This window comes from Callithrix jacchus, chromosome 16, assembly GCF_049354715.1.
Source record: "Callithrix jacchus isolate 240 chromosome 16, calJac240_pri, whole genome shotgun sequence".
NCBI classification, from domain to species: domain Eukaryota; kingdom Metazoa; phylum Chordata; class Mammalia; order Primates; family Cebidae; genus Callithrix; species Callithrix jacchus.
The window spans coordinates 14,231,548-14,247,544 of NC_133517.1; positions in this window are offsets into that span (position 1 = coordinate 14,231,548).

Consider the following 15,997-nt stretch of genomic DNA (forward strand, 5'->3'; position numbering starts at 1 on the left):
TGTGTGCACACTGTGCTCTCAGGTCTTTCAGACCACCTTCAATACCTGAAGAGGTCAGAGAGCAGAAGGACTTTGAAGTTGGAAGGGGCCTTAGTAATCATCAAATCCAAATTCACCAAGGCAGGAGCCCCATCTGTGGCCCCCACCCTTGGGCTATCCTTTGCCTCTGCACAGGGAATTCATGACCCCCAAGGCAGTACAGTTTTTGTTTTAATCACTTTAATTGTTAGCAACCTCAATCTTATATTTAACTGGAAGCTAGCTGTAGCTTCTATGTGACCTTAAATTCTGTTACCTAGAATTAAACAGAGTAAACCGTTTAGTCACCTCTATGAAGGGAATTGTCCTATTCTTCCAAATATTTCATTCTAATTTAAACACTGTCATTTCTTCATGTGAGTAAAATTGTTTACCTTGATCTTACAGTTCTTTTTATTAATTTCTACACACTCTTTATTGTGTGAATTCCCCTCTCTTAAAAAAATGATTCAAATAATAGGACATCATATCCGGTTCCAGAAAAATAAACAGAATCGTCAAGAAAACAAGCGGGACACAAGAATACGGCATATTTACATCTATATAAATTCCAAATGGAGTTGTTTGGGAATGCATCTACAGATAATACAACTGTAAAACAAAGCGAGTGGATGAGTATTATTATAAAAGTCATGATGGGCTAAGGGATGTTCGGAGCGTCTGCTATGGTCTTCAGCTTAGAGGGGACGAAGTAGAGCCGTGCCAAAACAAGAGTAGTATTTTAATTCTTTCAGCTGATTCTTTTGTATACGGCTTCCTACAAGTTTACATTGCTTCTTTCCATGGCTTGAAGCATTATCTACTGACTTTCCACTACAAAAGGTGAAGATTTATCTCTTTCACTAGCACATCCTCGCCCACACTGTATACAAGCATATTCCTTTCCTTACAATCTCCCAATGTAGTTATAGCACAATATTGGTTATAAGTATTTAGTGTTTATATGTCGTGATAATGAATGCAATTAATTACAGCTGAGTCCTGTAGTGTCTATCCCCTGAAAAGCTTTTTGTTTTCCTTGGAATTAATACTAATTTTATTTGTTTGGTTTTCAACATTCTTTTCTTCTTCACTTGTAGAAACCTCCTCTCAATTCATCCAATTCACTTTATGTTTACTAGTTAACAGTTTCCTTAAGAAATCCTGTTCCCAGAGCTATTGACTGTCTCTCAGCAGACCTGGCTGCTCACTCAGCACTTCCGTTCTCATCCTGGGAGTGCCTTTCACTTCTCTCTTTGGTTGACTTTCCATATCTGGATGCCATGATCTCCTCCTCCTTCCTTTACTCCCATATTTTGTTGAAACACATCCCTTTGTAGCTTCTTGTAAATGTCTGCATGGAAGATAATATATTTGAGATTTTTTAATGTCGAAAAATGTCTTCATTCTCACTTAATTCATGGTTTCTCAAGTACAGAATTCTAATATTAGGAGCCATTTTTTCCTCCAAATTTTGAAGGCCTTACTCCACTGTCTGCCAGTTTCCATTGCTATTGAGAAGGCTGATATCTAACAGATTGTTGAACTTTCATATATAGTCTTATAATTTTCTCTCTGGAAAAACCTGTGGTCTTCTTCGTCACCAATACTATAAAGTTTCACAATTATGTATCTTGCTGCGCATCTGTTGTCATCCACTGTGTCTGGATACTCTGTGAGCCTCTTCAGTCTGAACACTGGAGTCCTTCTGTTCTGGCACATTTCTTTAATAATTCTCTCACTTCTATTTTCATACTTCTTTCTTAAGTCCCATATTCAGATTTTTAAACTTACTTATTCTTTCAGTTTTCTCCTCCTCCTCCTCCTTTTTGAGTTAGAGTCTTGCTCTGTTGATCTCAGTTCACTGCAACCTCCACCTTCTCAGTTCAAGTGATCCTCCTGCCTCAGCCCCCTGGGTAGCTGGAACTGCAGGTGCCCAGCAGCACCCCCAGTTAATTTTTGTATTTTTAGTAGAGATGGGGTTTCACCATGTTGGCCAGGCTGGTCTCAAACTCCTGACTTCAAGTGATCCGCCCACCTCAGCCTCCCAAAGTGCTGGGATTAGAAGCATGAGCCACCATGCCTGGCCTAATTTTCTTATCTTTTATCTCATTTTCTCTACTTGGTCTTTTGCTCTGCATTCTGAGAACTTTTTTCAGCTTTACCTCCCATTCTATGGAGGTGTTCGTTTCTGTGTTTATGCTTTCAATTTTTAAGAGCACATATGTTCAATCACGAATGCTTTTTCGTAGCACGCCATTCTTGTCTCCTCAATAATATAGTTTCCCTTATCTCTCTGATAATAGTTTTTATTTTTGTTATCTTTTTTCTGTATTAACTCTTTTTCCTCCAAGTTACTATTCTGCCCCTCCCCCCACCCTTGTTTTGGTCTCTGTTTTTCATATTCTATGATTTCTGGTTGGACACTAAAAAGCTGCTCAACCAGAAATTTTTGGAAGCTCTACAAAACAGAACAAAGTTTGTCAATTATGAGCATCACATTTGGGTGATCTGGCTGAGCCAGTTAATTGGAGAAACTCTAATGATAACACCTTTAGATCTTTTCTCCACAGATGATTTAGCTTAACAGAGAAGAATTTTCTACTTTCTTCCTAGAGTGAAGAAACCAGCATCCTTTGTGTGGGGAAGAAGCCTGGAGGTGGTGCTAAGGGGTCTCAGTATTCCATATGTGCACACTATCACAAAATTCCTTTGCTTCAACAGAAAGCACCAGCTCTGGGCTCTACCAGGAGTCCTCTTGTTAGCCAGAGAGCCACTCTTTTACCCTACACAGAGACTAACATCCAGTCTTCTACCTGACCAGGAAGAAAATCTGGGAGTTACCAGCTTCTTAAAAATGCTTTCATGAAGTTTTCTAGGTTCTGCTTCCTCCTTCAGTCAACTTACAGAAGTATTTGGTGCTGTCAGTCCTTACTCTGAGGAGTTTGGCCAGTAATTAGATGCTTCTCAGCTTTTTTCCCACTGCCCGCAGGATTCAGCTTTCATGGGTGTGCTAAATCAATAACCATTCACTTTCCAGTTTTTTTTATCTCTTCCGTTTTTTTTCCTTGTGGGCAGACACACATACAAAAACACACATGCACACACACACACGATTTTTTAATAATTCAATTTATTATGGATTTGACAAAAATCATAGCTAAACATGTTTGTCTAATTTGCCATCTTAATTGGAAACTACCCATACATTCTATCACATGAACTTCTCTCAAGACAAGTTTTTCCATATTTAATGTGTTCCAAACGGTGTCTTTAAAAATGTAGATGATATCATTTTTAATTTTAATATTATGCTTTTTACCCATTATTCACCCTTTTAAGGTAATTTGGAAGCTCAATCACGTAGTAGGAATGACAATAAAAAGCACTAATTTAGGTATGTCAGACACTATACACAAATCAAAAAGTAATAGCTGCCCCTCACAGCTTTGTGTTATCTGCACATCTGATAAATATGTTCTTTGTCTTCATTTACATCATGGGTTGGCAAGCCACAGCTGATGGGCCTAAAAGGACTGCTGCCTGCTGTTGTCGATAGTTTTATCGGAACCCAGCCATGCTCATTTGTCTACATATTGCCTATGGCTGGTTTTGCACAACAATGGCTGAGTGGCATAGTTTTGCAAGGACCATATGACCTACAAAGTCTAAAATATTTACTCCTCGGCCCTTTGCAGAAAATGCATGTCGATCTCTGCTGCAAGTTATTGATAAAAATAAAGTGCAAGGCTAGATCTAAACCTAGTGGTGAGGCAGCAAACCTCTGTGAAGGCTGACATTGATTCATTAATTAGTATAATTAGACAGTTAGCAATAAGTCTATTTAACTCCATGAGTTTTTAGGTTACACTAAAGTATATAAGCCAAAAACAAAAATTAATGCAGATTTAAAATTGAATGACTTGTTTTATAAAATAATAAATCCCTTATCACTTGGTGCTCAAGTGATAACATTCAAACACAGAGAATCACTGTAGAAGATATTCACATGTGGGATTACTGAATCCTATATGTGGATTCTAAGGGATTTTAAGAATTTTCAGAATGGGTTCTAAGGAAAACTAGTCTTATTAAAGAAAAAAAGAATGCTATAACAAGTTTATGATATACCATTTACTACATTTTTCCCTTTTGGAAATGTATAACATATTAGCATATGAAAGATTTTGATAATTCCTGCAAAAGAAAAATCTGAGTAACTTTGTTTATGAAAATATTACCCTTTACCCATTCAAAATCCCTTCTATTTCTCAGACTTTATGATTTCATCTTATCTGCACTTCTGTGGTAGGAAATATTGTCAAATCCTTTGCTGACATTGTTGGTACTAACCAAAATGATTAATGATGTTTTTCAGGGTTTTCAGAAACTCCAATAACTTTATGGTTCCCTGTATGTGATAGCAGAGTTTTACCTGGAAGCAAGTCTAAAGGAAGCTGACAGTTAACAAAGACAGAGGCAGTGCACCACGACAAATGGTGTATATCATTTATTCCCTCCCTGTCCCTTATTCTGAGCCCAACAGAAAGAAACGAGGAGATAAAAATGATAGCCATTCAACTGGGGACAAATGGGATCACCCTCACCTGCTGGAAGCAACCAAAATGCTCTGCACTTAGCAATCGGTGAGCAGACAGGCAGGGCAGCGGTTCAGCAGGCTTATGGTTTAGTTTGTCGATCCAACTTTGGACAGTATTAACATCTGCCTTTATTCTATAATTTGGCATAGAAATCTATAGGGGAACATCGATATATGACACTTTTCTGTCTTCTCTTCTGCCGTGAAGTTTTGCATTCTGTACCCTTCTTCCTACCTGCCACAGGTGATTCCAGTCATTAGTAAAAGTAACTTATTTGAGCACTATCTCATGCCTCAGCTCATTTAGTATTGATAAAATAATAAACCCGACACTTCCGTTCACTATACACTAAGTATTCACTCAGTACGAGCCATCTCTACATTTTTACTGGGTAGCAGCATCAAACTCAAGCTATTTCTTTTCACACAAAGCATGAAAAGGAAAATGTCGCAATGAATGAGGGAGGATTTTCTCTATTTTTATGAACCTATCTATAATCATTTATTTTGTAATACATTATTATCTCATTCCAGAATCAAGCTATGTTGTCATTCCCATTTTGCAGATAAATAAACCAAAGCTTAGAATGATTCAATAACCTGCCACAGGTCTCAGAAAAGAGTCAGAATTTAAACTTAGATCTCATGGACAAAGGCCATGCTCTTTCTAACAAACTTTTCTGCCTTTCCAAATACTCTTTGTTTTTCTCATTCTCTAATCATACCAGTCTAGTAAGTCTATTTTTAAAAATCCACAAACAAGAGAAAAGGGGGTTGTTTACCATGATTTCTTCTTTGTAAACCTACGTGGTCTAACATCTCTTACCTTTGCTTATAAGTCACCAAAAAAAGTTATGTTCAAAGATTTTACCCGGTAGTAGCATCACACTAATTACTTTGTGGTTTCTAGCTGATAACATTTTTCTCTCTTTATTCTGTGTGATGAAAATAAGGAGATGGTCAAAGTAGGAGTTCACAAATCACATGGTTTATCGCCATATGAAAAGAATTTTGGTCTTAGGTTCACAGTGCTAAAGAGGGGAAGAAGACATAAACAAACCACATAGGGAATATACTTGACAGATGAGGTGCATTAACCATATAGTGAATGAGTTTCACAATTATTAAACTCTAGTTGCTCAGGATTAAAACAGGCCTCTGTGGAAAGGAAAGTCTTATAAATATTGAGGCGCCCATTTATAGGAGAAATTCTTGGGAGAAACTGGCTTGACCATCACACAGAGATTTCTGAAGACACTTAGGATCCCCCAAAGCAGTGTTGGTAGGTGAAGCTTCAGAGTTATTATAAAGCTGCAGCAGTCAAGTCAGTGTGCTATTAGCAAAAGAATAGACATTTAGAGTTGTAGAGAAAATAGACTTCAGAATTAGGTCTACACTTCTAAGGACAATATATTTTCAACAAACACCAAGGTAGTTCAATAGAGAAAGGATACTCTAATCAATTAATGGTGCTGGAACAACTATATCTCCATAGGCAAAAATGAAATAAAAAATGAATCTTGACCCATACCTCATACAAAATATAAAAAACTAACTTGAAATTGATCATAGATTGTTGTAAACAAACTATTAAACCTCCAGTAGAAAAGCATGGGAAAATATATTCATAAAGTTGGGGTAGAAAAAGATTTTTCAATAGAACACAAAAAACATAAAACAAAAAACTGATAAATTGAAGTTAATCAAAATAAAAATTTCTGCTTTTTCAAAGATACTGCTAAGAAAATGGAAAAGCAAGCTATAGTCTAGCAGAATGTAGGCACAATACGTAAATCTCACAAAAAACCTGTATCCAGAATATATAAAGAACTCTTATAATTTAGTAATACAGAAACAGAAACTCTCCAAAAAGAGCAAGAGATTTGAATGGGTTCATTACAAAAGAAGATATATTGATGTACCAATAAGCACTTGAAAAAAGTCCTCCAGGAAATGTAAATTCAAGCTGCAATGGGTTATCACTACACACCCAGTAAAACAGCTAGAAGTAAAAATACTGACAAGACTGAGTGCTGGCAAAGATGTGGAGCCATGAGGACTGTTGTTATACATTGCTGTTAGGACAATCAAAAGGTACAAACACTTTTTGGAAAACAGTTTGGAAGTTCTTTACAAAATTTAACATACTCTTCCCCTATGGCCCAGCAATTCAACTCCTGGGTATCTCCCCTTCTTCTCAAAAAATATATGTTCTCACAAAAATGTGTACTTGAGTATACAGCAGCTTGTTTTTAATAGCTAGAAACAGCCATTATGGCATATTCATATAATGAAAAGTTACACAACAATTAAAATAAAGGAACTACTGATACATGCAAAATTGTGAGTGAGGCTAAAATAATTATGGTGAGCAAAAGACGTCAGACACAAAAGGGTACGTGCTATAAAACTCCATTTTATGAAATTCTAGAAAAAGTAAAAACAATTTATAATAATGGGCAGCAGATCAGTGCAGTGCATACCTGAGGTTTGTGGTATGGGTGGAGATTGACAGAATATGGGTACAAGTGAACTTTTGGGGATAATGACATATTCTATATCTTAATAATGGTGGAGGTTACATGATTGTACATACTTGTCAGAACACATCAAAATGCACACTTAAAATGGGATCTTTTATTGTGTGTAAATTCTATCTCAACAAAGTTGATTTCTTAAAAGTATATGTAGAAAAATAGAAACACACACCCAGAAGTATATAAATAAGGGTTGTTATGCCTAGATGATAGAACAATGAAAAATTTTTTACTGTCTCTATTTTGCTTTTCTGTGTAATTCAGTTTTTTCAATAGAATTATATATAGTGTTGGTAAAAAAAAATTAAAATTAAAGTTACATTTGTTAATTAAGAAAAAGTTATGACAGGCTGGGCGCAGTGGCTGATGCCTGTACTCCCAGCACTTTGGGAGGCCAAGGTGGGCAGAACACTTGAGACCAGGGGTTCGAGACCTGCCTAGCCAACATAGTGAAACCCTGTCTCTACTAAGAATATAAAAATTAGCTGAGTGTGGTGGTAGGCACCTGTAATCCCAGCTACTTGGGATGCTGAGGCAGGAGAATCACTTGAACTCAAGAGGTGCCAAGATTGCACCACTGTACTCTAGCCTGGGCGAGAAAGTGAGACTTCATCTAAAAAAAAAAAAAAAGTAATGTCATTTTCATAATTTTATCATTCTCTCATGGGCTTAAGGACAGGCTTATTCACCTCTTAATCACCTACTGAACCCAGTACCCCCAATAATATTTGGTGAACTAAATTGAAATGTTACCTTCATTCTGGTTATTATTCCCATGTAGACAGCCTACACTGCTTCCCCTTAATAATGATTTAGGTCTCAATTTCATTCAGTTCTGCTCTGATTTTAGTTATATCTTTTCTTCTTCTAGCTTTCAGGTGAGTTTGCTCTTGTTTCTCTAGTTCCTCTGGCTGTGATGTTGGATCATTAATTTGAGATCTTTCTAACTTTTTGAGGTAGACATTTAGCATTCTAAACCTTGCTCTTAACACTGCTTTTGCTGCATCCCAGAGACTTTGGTATGTTGTGACTCTGTTTTGATTTATTTCAAAGAATTGTTTTATTTCTGCCTTAATTTCACTGTTTACCCAAAAGTCATTCAGAAGCAAGTGAATTTCCATGTAACTGTGTGGTTTGAAGAAATCTTCTGGTATTAACGTTTATTTTTATTCCAGTGTGGTCTGCGATTATGGTTGGTATGATTTTGATTTTTATGAACGTATTGGGACTTGCTTTATGGCTGAGCATGTGGTTGATCTTGGAGTATGTTTTATGTGCAGTTGAGGAGAATGTATATTCTGTGGTTGATAGGTGGAGTATTCTGCAGACATCTATTAGGTTCAATTGGTCAAAATTTGAATTTAAGTTCAGAATTTCTTTGTTAGTTTTCTGCCTCTATGATCTGTATAATGCTATCAAGGGGTATTGAAGTCCTCCACTATTATCATGTGGCTGTATAAGTCTTTTTGTAGGTCTGAAAGTAGTTATTTTATGAATCTGAGTGCTCTAATGTTGGGTGTGTATGTATTTAGAATAGTTTAGTCTTCTTGTTGAATTGAGCCCCTTATCATTATTTAATGCCCTTCTTTGTCCTTTTTTACTATTGTTTGTTTAAAGTCTGTTTTATCTGATATAAGAATAGTGGCCTCCTGCTCTTTTTAGTTCCATTTGCATAATAGATTTTTCTTCAACTCTTTACTTTGAACCTATGTGTGCCATTATGTTAAGCATGAGATGAGTTTCTTGAGTAGAGTAGATGGATGGGTCTTATTTTTTAAGCCAACTTTCAGATCTTTGCCTTTTGTTGGCATTTAGACCATTTCCTGTCAAGGTTAATATTGATATGTGAGGGTTTGATTCCATGCTGAAGCTGTTAGCTGCTTATTTTGTAGTTCCTATTGTGTGATTACTTTATACGCTCCATGGGCTATGTACTTAAGTACATTTTTGTGGAAACAGGTATTGTTCTATTGCTATGTTTATAATTCCCTTAAGGATCTCTTATAAGGCTGGTCTGCTGGTAATAAAGTCCCTCAGTAATTTCCTGTCAGGAAAATATTTCATTTATCCACTTATGAAGTTTAGCTTGGCAGGATATAAAATTCTCTGTTGGAATTTATTTTCTTTTAGATTGCTGAAAATAGGCCCCCAAGGTCTCTTGTCTTGTAAAGTTTCTGCTAAAAGTCCTCTGTTAGCCTTATAGCATACTGACCTTTTTTTCTAGCTACCTTTAAGATTTCTTTTCTTTCTTTTTTTTTTTTTTTCGGTATTGACCTTGGACAGTCTGGTGACTACATACCTTGATGATGTTCATTTGCATAGTATCTCACAGGTGTTTTCTGGATTTCTTGTATCTGGATGTCTACCTCTAGCAAGATTGGGAAATTATCTTGAATTATCCCTCAAATATGTTTTCCAGGTTGCTTACTTTTTCTCTTTTTCTCCAAGAATGCCAATAATTCATAGGTTTCATTGCTTTACATAATCCCGTATTTCTCAAATACTTTATTTTTAAAATTTATTATTACTATTATTATTTGTTGTTATTGTTGTTGGACTGGGTTCGTTTGAAAATCTGGTGTTCCAGCTCTGAAACACTTTATTTTGCTTATTGTAATCTACTGATAAAACTTTCAATTGTATTTTGAAATTACTTGAGTTTTTCAATTCCAGAAGTTCTGAATGGTTTCTTTTTAAAATGTTTATATCTTTCTTCATTTCCTGAATTGCTTTAGAAGTTTCTTTGCTGATTTAAACCTTGTCTTGGAGCTTGTTGAGCTTCCTTGCAATCCATGCTTTGAGTTCTTTATCTGTCATTTCTCAGTTTCCATTTTGGTTAGAGGCCACTGCTGGAGAACTAGTGTGATCCTTCAATGGCATCACTGCATTCAGATTTTTATAGCGCCAGAATTCTTGTGCTGGTTCTTTCTTATCTGGAGATGTTGGCAGTTCCAATTTTTGTTAATATTTTTATAGAGGTAGGTTTTTTTTCTTCTTATATCTTTCCTTATTATATTATTGGGACTTTTTTCTTTCCCTTTCCTTTTCCCCATTTCCCTTGCAGGTGGAACTGTAAAGAATGTTGGGTAGGGTCTTTTGGCTTTGCTTCTCTAGCCCTAATGCACTTCTTTTGGCATGTTTTAAACTGGGCTATGTGATTTGGCCTGAAAGCTAGTAGATGGCACTTATGGGTAGGAGCCAGCTGTGGCCAATGTGACTGGGTATATACTTGATCCTTGTTTACCGGGAGATGCTCTCTGTTGCCTTGGGCAATGGGCTGATCCAAGGAATGCACAGCAGTCTGAGCTCCCTGCTCAGTTCCAGAGGGAGAGAGAGAGAAGATGAGTGGGAAAGCCTACCTACAGGCCCCCCAATGGCAGGTACAAGCATGAATGCGGAGGAAGAATCTAGTGGGAAGCCACCTAGCACCTAGAATTATACCTAAGCCTGGTGCTGGAAAACTTCCTCGGCCCCAAGGAGGCAAGGGTGGAGATGGAACCTAAACATTTAATCAAGGAGAGTGGGTGCTCCAGATTCCTGGAGATCTGCCAGGCCATGGGGAGGAGAAGGCCTTGCTGTACCACAGCTTCTGAACATGACAGGTGTGGTGGCTCAGGCTACTGAACCAGACAAGAGGGTACTCCAAATGCCTAGGGATCAGCCTGAATCTCTACCAGAATCTCTGCACAGCAGGACCGAGGAAGCTCAGGTTGCTGAACCATGCAAACAGATGCTCCAAATGCCCAGAGATCTGTTTAGGTGATGGGATTATTCATACCCCAAACCTCAGCATCACACAATACACATATGTAACAAACCTGTACACATACCGCTGAATCTAAAATACAAACTGAAAATATAAAAGTAGAAATAAAAAAAAAATTTAGAACCTTCTCAATCCATGCTCTTACTCTGGGCCTCCCCTGTTTTCCTCCACAGTCAGCTAGCTTCATAGCTTTGCCAGATGTGTTCACAGAAAACCAGAGCTGGACAGTCATTAAACCAGTAAGAAAGGATTTTACTCAGTAACTATCATTATAAGAAAAAAAAAGGTTACAGTGTAGAACTGGACTCAATTCTGAATACAACAAGGAAAAGTGTAATTTACAGCCAAGGAGCAGGGTGGGAGTCAGTGGATAGAAAATTGTTAAAAACAAACATCAGGATAAGGGGAATTCTAGCTAAACTCACTTTACAGGATTCCTGCTGAAGGCAGGCCAGGGTGATATTATCTGGGGAAGGGAGAGGGCTGGGGAATTTGATCAGATAGCAAGGGTGGAGCATTCTCACTAAATGGACTTAGCAGGAACCTCTGAGGACAAAGCCTAAGGTGGAAGCCAAGACCAAAAAAAAAGTTGGGCAGGGGGCTTTGATGATCCTGAATAAAGTGTAGTTGAGAGGAGTCTTTGTCAGGTGTCTTTTCTCATTCCAAATCAGATTTCAGGCGCCTGCCCATGGATGACAACTTTTTCTCCCAGGGCCTGGATGTGCTCCACACTGGTGAGGGAATGAATCCTTCTTTAGCAGGTCCTCATACAGACTCCTGGGAAGAGCAAAGGGAGTGCACCCTTTGTGCAGTTTTCTCCTCCTATTCCCTTCACTCCTTGCTGGGTCCTCCCCTCCTTTGGCTGGGTCCTACCATCCTTTTTTGATCCCATGGGGAATTCTTTCACTTGCCTAGAAAGTTGAATGATACAGAAGACTTACCCGGTTCCTCTCACTTTCTCCTCTGGCTGCAGGCAAAGAAGTTTACATTTGCATCACAGGCCTTTGGTGAGTGACTGCATCAAGAAAAATTAAAGTATCTAGTCTATCTTATAAGCATAGAAAGTTCTTTCTGACAGGGGCCATCCCTGGTAAATTGTGTCATGGACAATGGATGTGTTCTCAGCAGAGGGAGCAACCTTCTAGCACACTGGGAAACAGAAAGCAGGTCAGTTGCAAAGGTTTCCTAAATGTCTTACCCTATTACTTCACGGTGCCTCCTCCAGTGTTATTTGTTGTCACAGTGTATTAGTCTGTTCTCACATTCCTATAAAGAAATGCCTAAGACTGGGTAATTTATAAGGAAAAGATGTTTAATTGGCTCATGGTTCTGCAGGCTGCTCTTCAGGAAGCATAGCAGCTTCTGCCTCTAGGGAGCCTCAGGAAACTTTCAAGCATGGCGAAGGCAGAGGGGAAACAGGCATGCCTCACATGGCTAGAATAGCAGCAAGAGTGAGAGAGCAGGGAGGTGCCACACACTTTTAAACAATCAGATCTCATGAGAACTATATCACGAGAAAGCACCGAGGGGATGGTGTTAAACCATTCGTGAAGAATCCACCGCCATGATCGAATCACCTCCCACCAGACCCCACTGCTAACACTGGGGATTACAATTCAACATGAGATTTGAGTGGGACAACAGATCCAAACCATATCACGTAGCCTTTCAATAGATCACCTCAAAGAACTGATGTGGTCAGAGGCATTACCCTCCAGCCTAGCCATGCTCCTAGGATGAATTGGGGGGATGCCACAGGGGCTGAGGGGTGGTGACCAGGAGGGGGCATCATCCCAGTGGTACTAAGCGGCTGGTGCAGACAGGACTGAAAGCTGTGACTACAGAAACTACAGTTCAGGGCTAGATAAACTCTTTTCCAGGTGTACAGAAGTTTCCCAGGCACGTATTTAACAGGTGAGGTGGAGTTACCCGTATTTTGTATCTCTTCCAATACCATGCACTGCCTTCTTGATTCTAAATATGTACCTGTGGGTAGAAGAAGACAATAAAATACAATCTTCTCTATAGGACTCATATAACAGCATATAGAACAGCTAAATGATTTTCAATTGCTTTACTTCTTGTAGGAACAGACAAACCTAAACTTAATTCTAATGGGTAAATCTGTGGTATTTGAAATGCTCCAGGCCTAGCTAGGTTAACTGTCATACTCCATGTTGGAGAAGAGCATTTATAACTGATGAAATGGCTCTTAGAGTGGTGAGAAATTCACTTTAATCCCATGGTAAGTCTTCTCCATAAAGGAGTGTTCAAGATTGCACAAAGCATTAAAAGGAGAGGGACACAGCACAGTCAACGGATCATACCGAAGTTGGATAAAAATGTCTGGATAATGAAATTTCCCCTCTTTTTCTCTGTATTACTTATTACATTTAAAGGAACAGCTTTTTAACATGCCCTGTCTATTCTCAGTATAACACGCAATACACAGGAACATTCAACTTAAGTGTTTGCTGATTAGAGCACTCTTCGAGACTTTAGTATGTGGTCTCTTCCCTTTCAGCTCAATGTTTGTTTGCATAAGAGGCAGGTACAAGTTTAATTAAGTGTCATCAATGAGATTACCTTTTGTAAGTTCTTAGGTATAAGACTGAAGAATATATTCACTCATATGAAAACTAATTTTATCTGCAATGTATGGCCTTAGCAATTAAATAACATATTTTTAGTCAAGAATTTTAGTTACATGAGAACAAGAAATCCATTCATTCTAAAAAGAAGAGCAATATAGAATCATACAAATTTTAAAATCTAAAACATTTTTAAATTCATTTTTGCTTATATAAAAGGTTTGCTTAGTATTTTAGTAAGTCAGGCTCACTTTAGCATTAGCTCTCAAGATAGATAAGAATGTCATTACGTGGGCCAGGTGTGGTAGCTCACACCTGTAATCCCAGCACTTTGGGAGGCCAAGGCGGACAGATCACCTGGGATAAGGAGTTCGAGACCAGACTGGCCAACATAGCGAAACTCTATCTCTACTAAAAATACAAAAAAATTAGCCAAGTGTGGTGGCAGGCACCTATAATCCTGGTTACTCAGGAGGCTGAGGCAGGAGAATCACTTGAAACCAGGAGACGGAAGTTGCGGTGAGCCAAGATTGCACCATTGCACTGCAGCCTGGGCAACAAGAGTGAAACTCTGTCTCAAAAAATAAATAAATAAAATAAAATAAGAAGAAAAAAATGTCATTACATTAAAAACATTAAAATAGCCTGTAATCCCAGCACTTTGGGAGGCCGAGGCAGGTGAATCACGAGGTCAAGAGATCGAGACCATCCTGGTCAACATGGTGAAACCCCGTCTCTACTAAAAATACAAAAAATAAGCTGGGTACGGTGGCACACGCCTGTAATCCCAGCTACTCAGGAGGCTGAGGCAGGAGAATTGCCTGAACCCAGGAGGCGGAGGTTGCAGTGAGCCAAGATTGCGCCATTGCACTCCAGCCTGGGTAACAAGAGCGAAATGCCGTCTCAAAAAAAAGAAAATTAAAATACATATATATAATTTGCCCACCTAAACCTATTTATTTTGGAGGATTTTGGAAGTGGTAAATATAAAGTAAGATGGTCTTCAGCAGCCTTCCCTAAGAAAGAAAAATAAATGTGTGCTTTTAAAATACTATAATTCATGTATTTCTGAAATTATGGAAGAATATTTAAATTTGTTCATTAAACTAATGAGATAAATCAATTTGATATGTTGAAAACTTAAATGTGTAATTTTCATTTTAATCAAATTTAGGAGTTCTCATTCTGAGTGTATAATAAGTAGCTATTCTGGGACTGATTGGCACTTTGGGAAGGGGAAAATAGGATAAGGCTAGAGCAACTTGAGACTGTGGTGACTATTTGTTACCTCTGCCCAGGAAAAGCTGTCATCAACAGTCTATTCCCTGAATAGCAGTTGTTCCCAAGAAGGACCTGTCCAGCTCTAGGATTCTGGACAATTCAATTAAATTATACCTGCTGGTGGAACAGAACAGCTACCCTGAATGCTCTGCGTTATTCTGTCTAGTTCATACTCCCCTACCTGTTGGGATTTTTGAGGTAGCACAGTAACCATTACTACTCTGATCTCTACTGAGGATCTGAACAATTGAGAATTAAGACAATTAAATAAGGGAGATGAAGACTAAGGCACAAGTGTTATCATGTGGCTCATATCCTCAGGCAAATGTGCTTCTTAATACTGAGCCTACGAAGTCATCCAAGGCAGCTGGGGACAAGGCACAGGTTGGGAACAGAGAAGGCCTGGTCTTCCTTCCTGTTCTCTCCCTCACAAAGCCTGTCCCTGTATGGGAAGTCCTGGGAATACTTATTTCTTACAGGCAACTCATCCTAAATGGAAGTGTCTGGACTAATGTGCTCAGACTCTCCTTCCAAAATCACCAGATGGATCACTGTGTCTCTTTAGAGGTGGAATGATTAAGACACACAGAAACAAACTGATGTTTTTCCAGAAGGAAGGATACATTAGGATGGACTCATCCTCTCACACTGTCCTTGGGAAGGCTATAGTCAAGAGTGTCCTATATAAAGAGTTGAGGGTCTGCGATGATCCCATTTTCATTGTTTAATCCGGGAAGGCAAGCCGGTTTCCTCTTGCATAATAAATGCAATTTCCGTGGGAGTCTTCCTGGAGTACTAGTTGGTCAGGATGGTGAGCCATGGATCACAACGGACTGTTGAGATCTGCCAAAGTGAAGCACAGAGGTTGAGTAAGCCAGCACATGCTGCCAATTTCCCATTGCAACCCCTGGGCTCTACAACTGGGAGTCTGCGAAGTCAGGAACCACCCAAGAAAATGGGGGAAGATGCATAATGTGGACTCCAAATCCTGCTCTTGTGAAGGCTCCCCAGAAGGTGCTTTTATCATGTTTCTTCCCACTCAAAAAAGCATGGAAATGCATCCCCATAGCCTCCTCGCAGTCAAGTGCAGTTTCTACACTAGCATTTCCCCACCTTCCTCTCATGATTCTGCTGCACCAATTTGCATGGCTCTGTCTCCTCTCCCGTAAAATAAACTAGCCAACCTCTGCAGAACTGCCCAGCT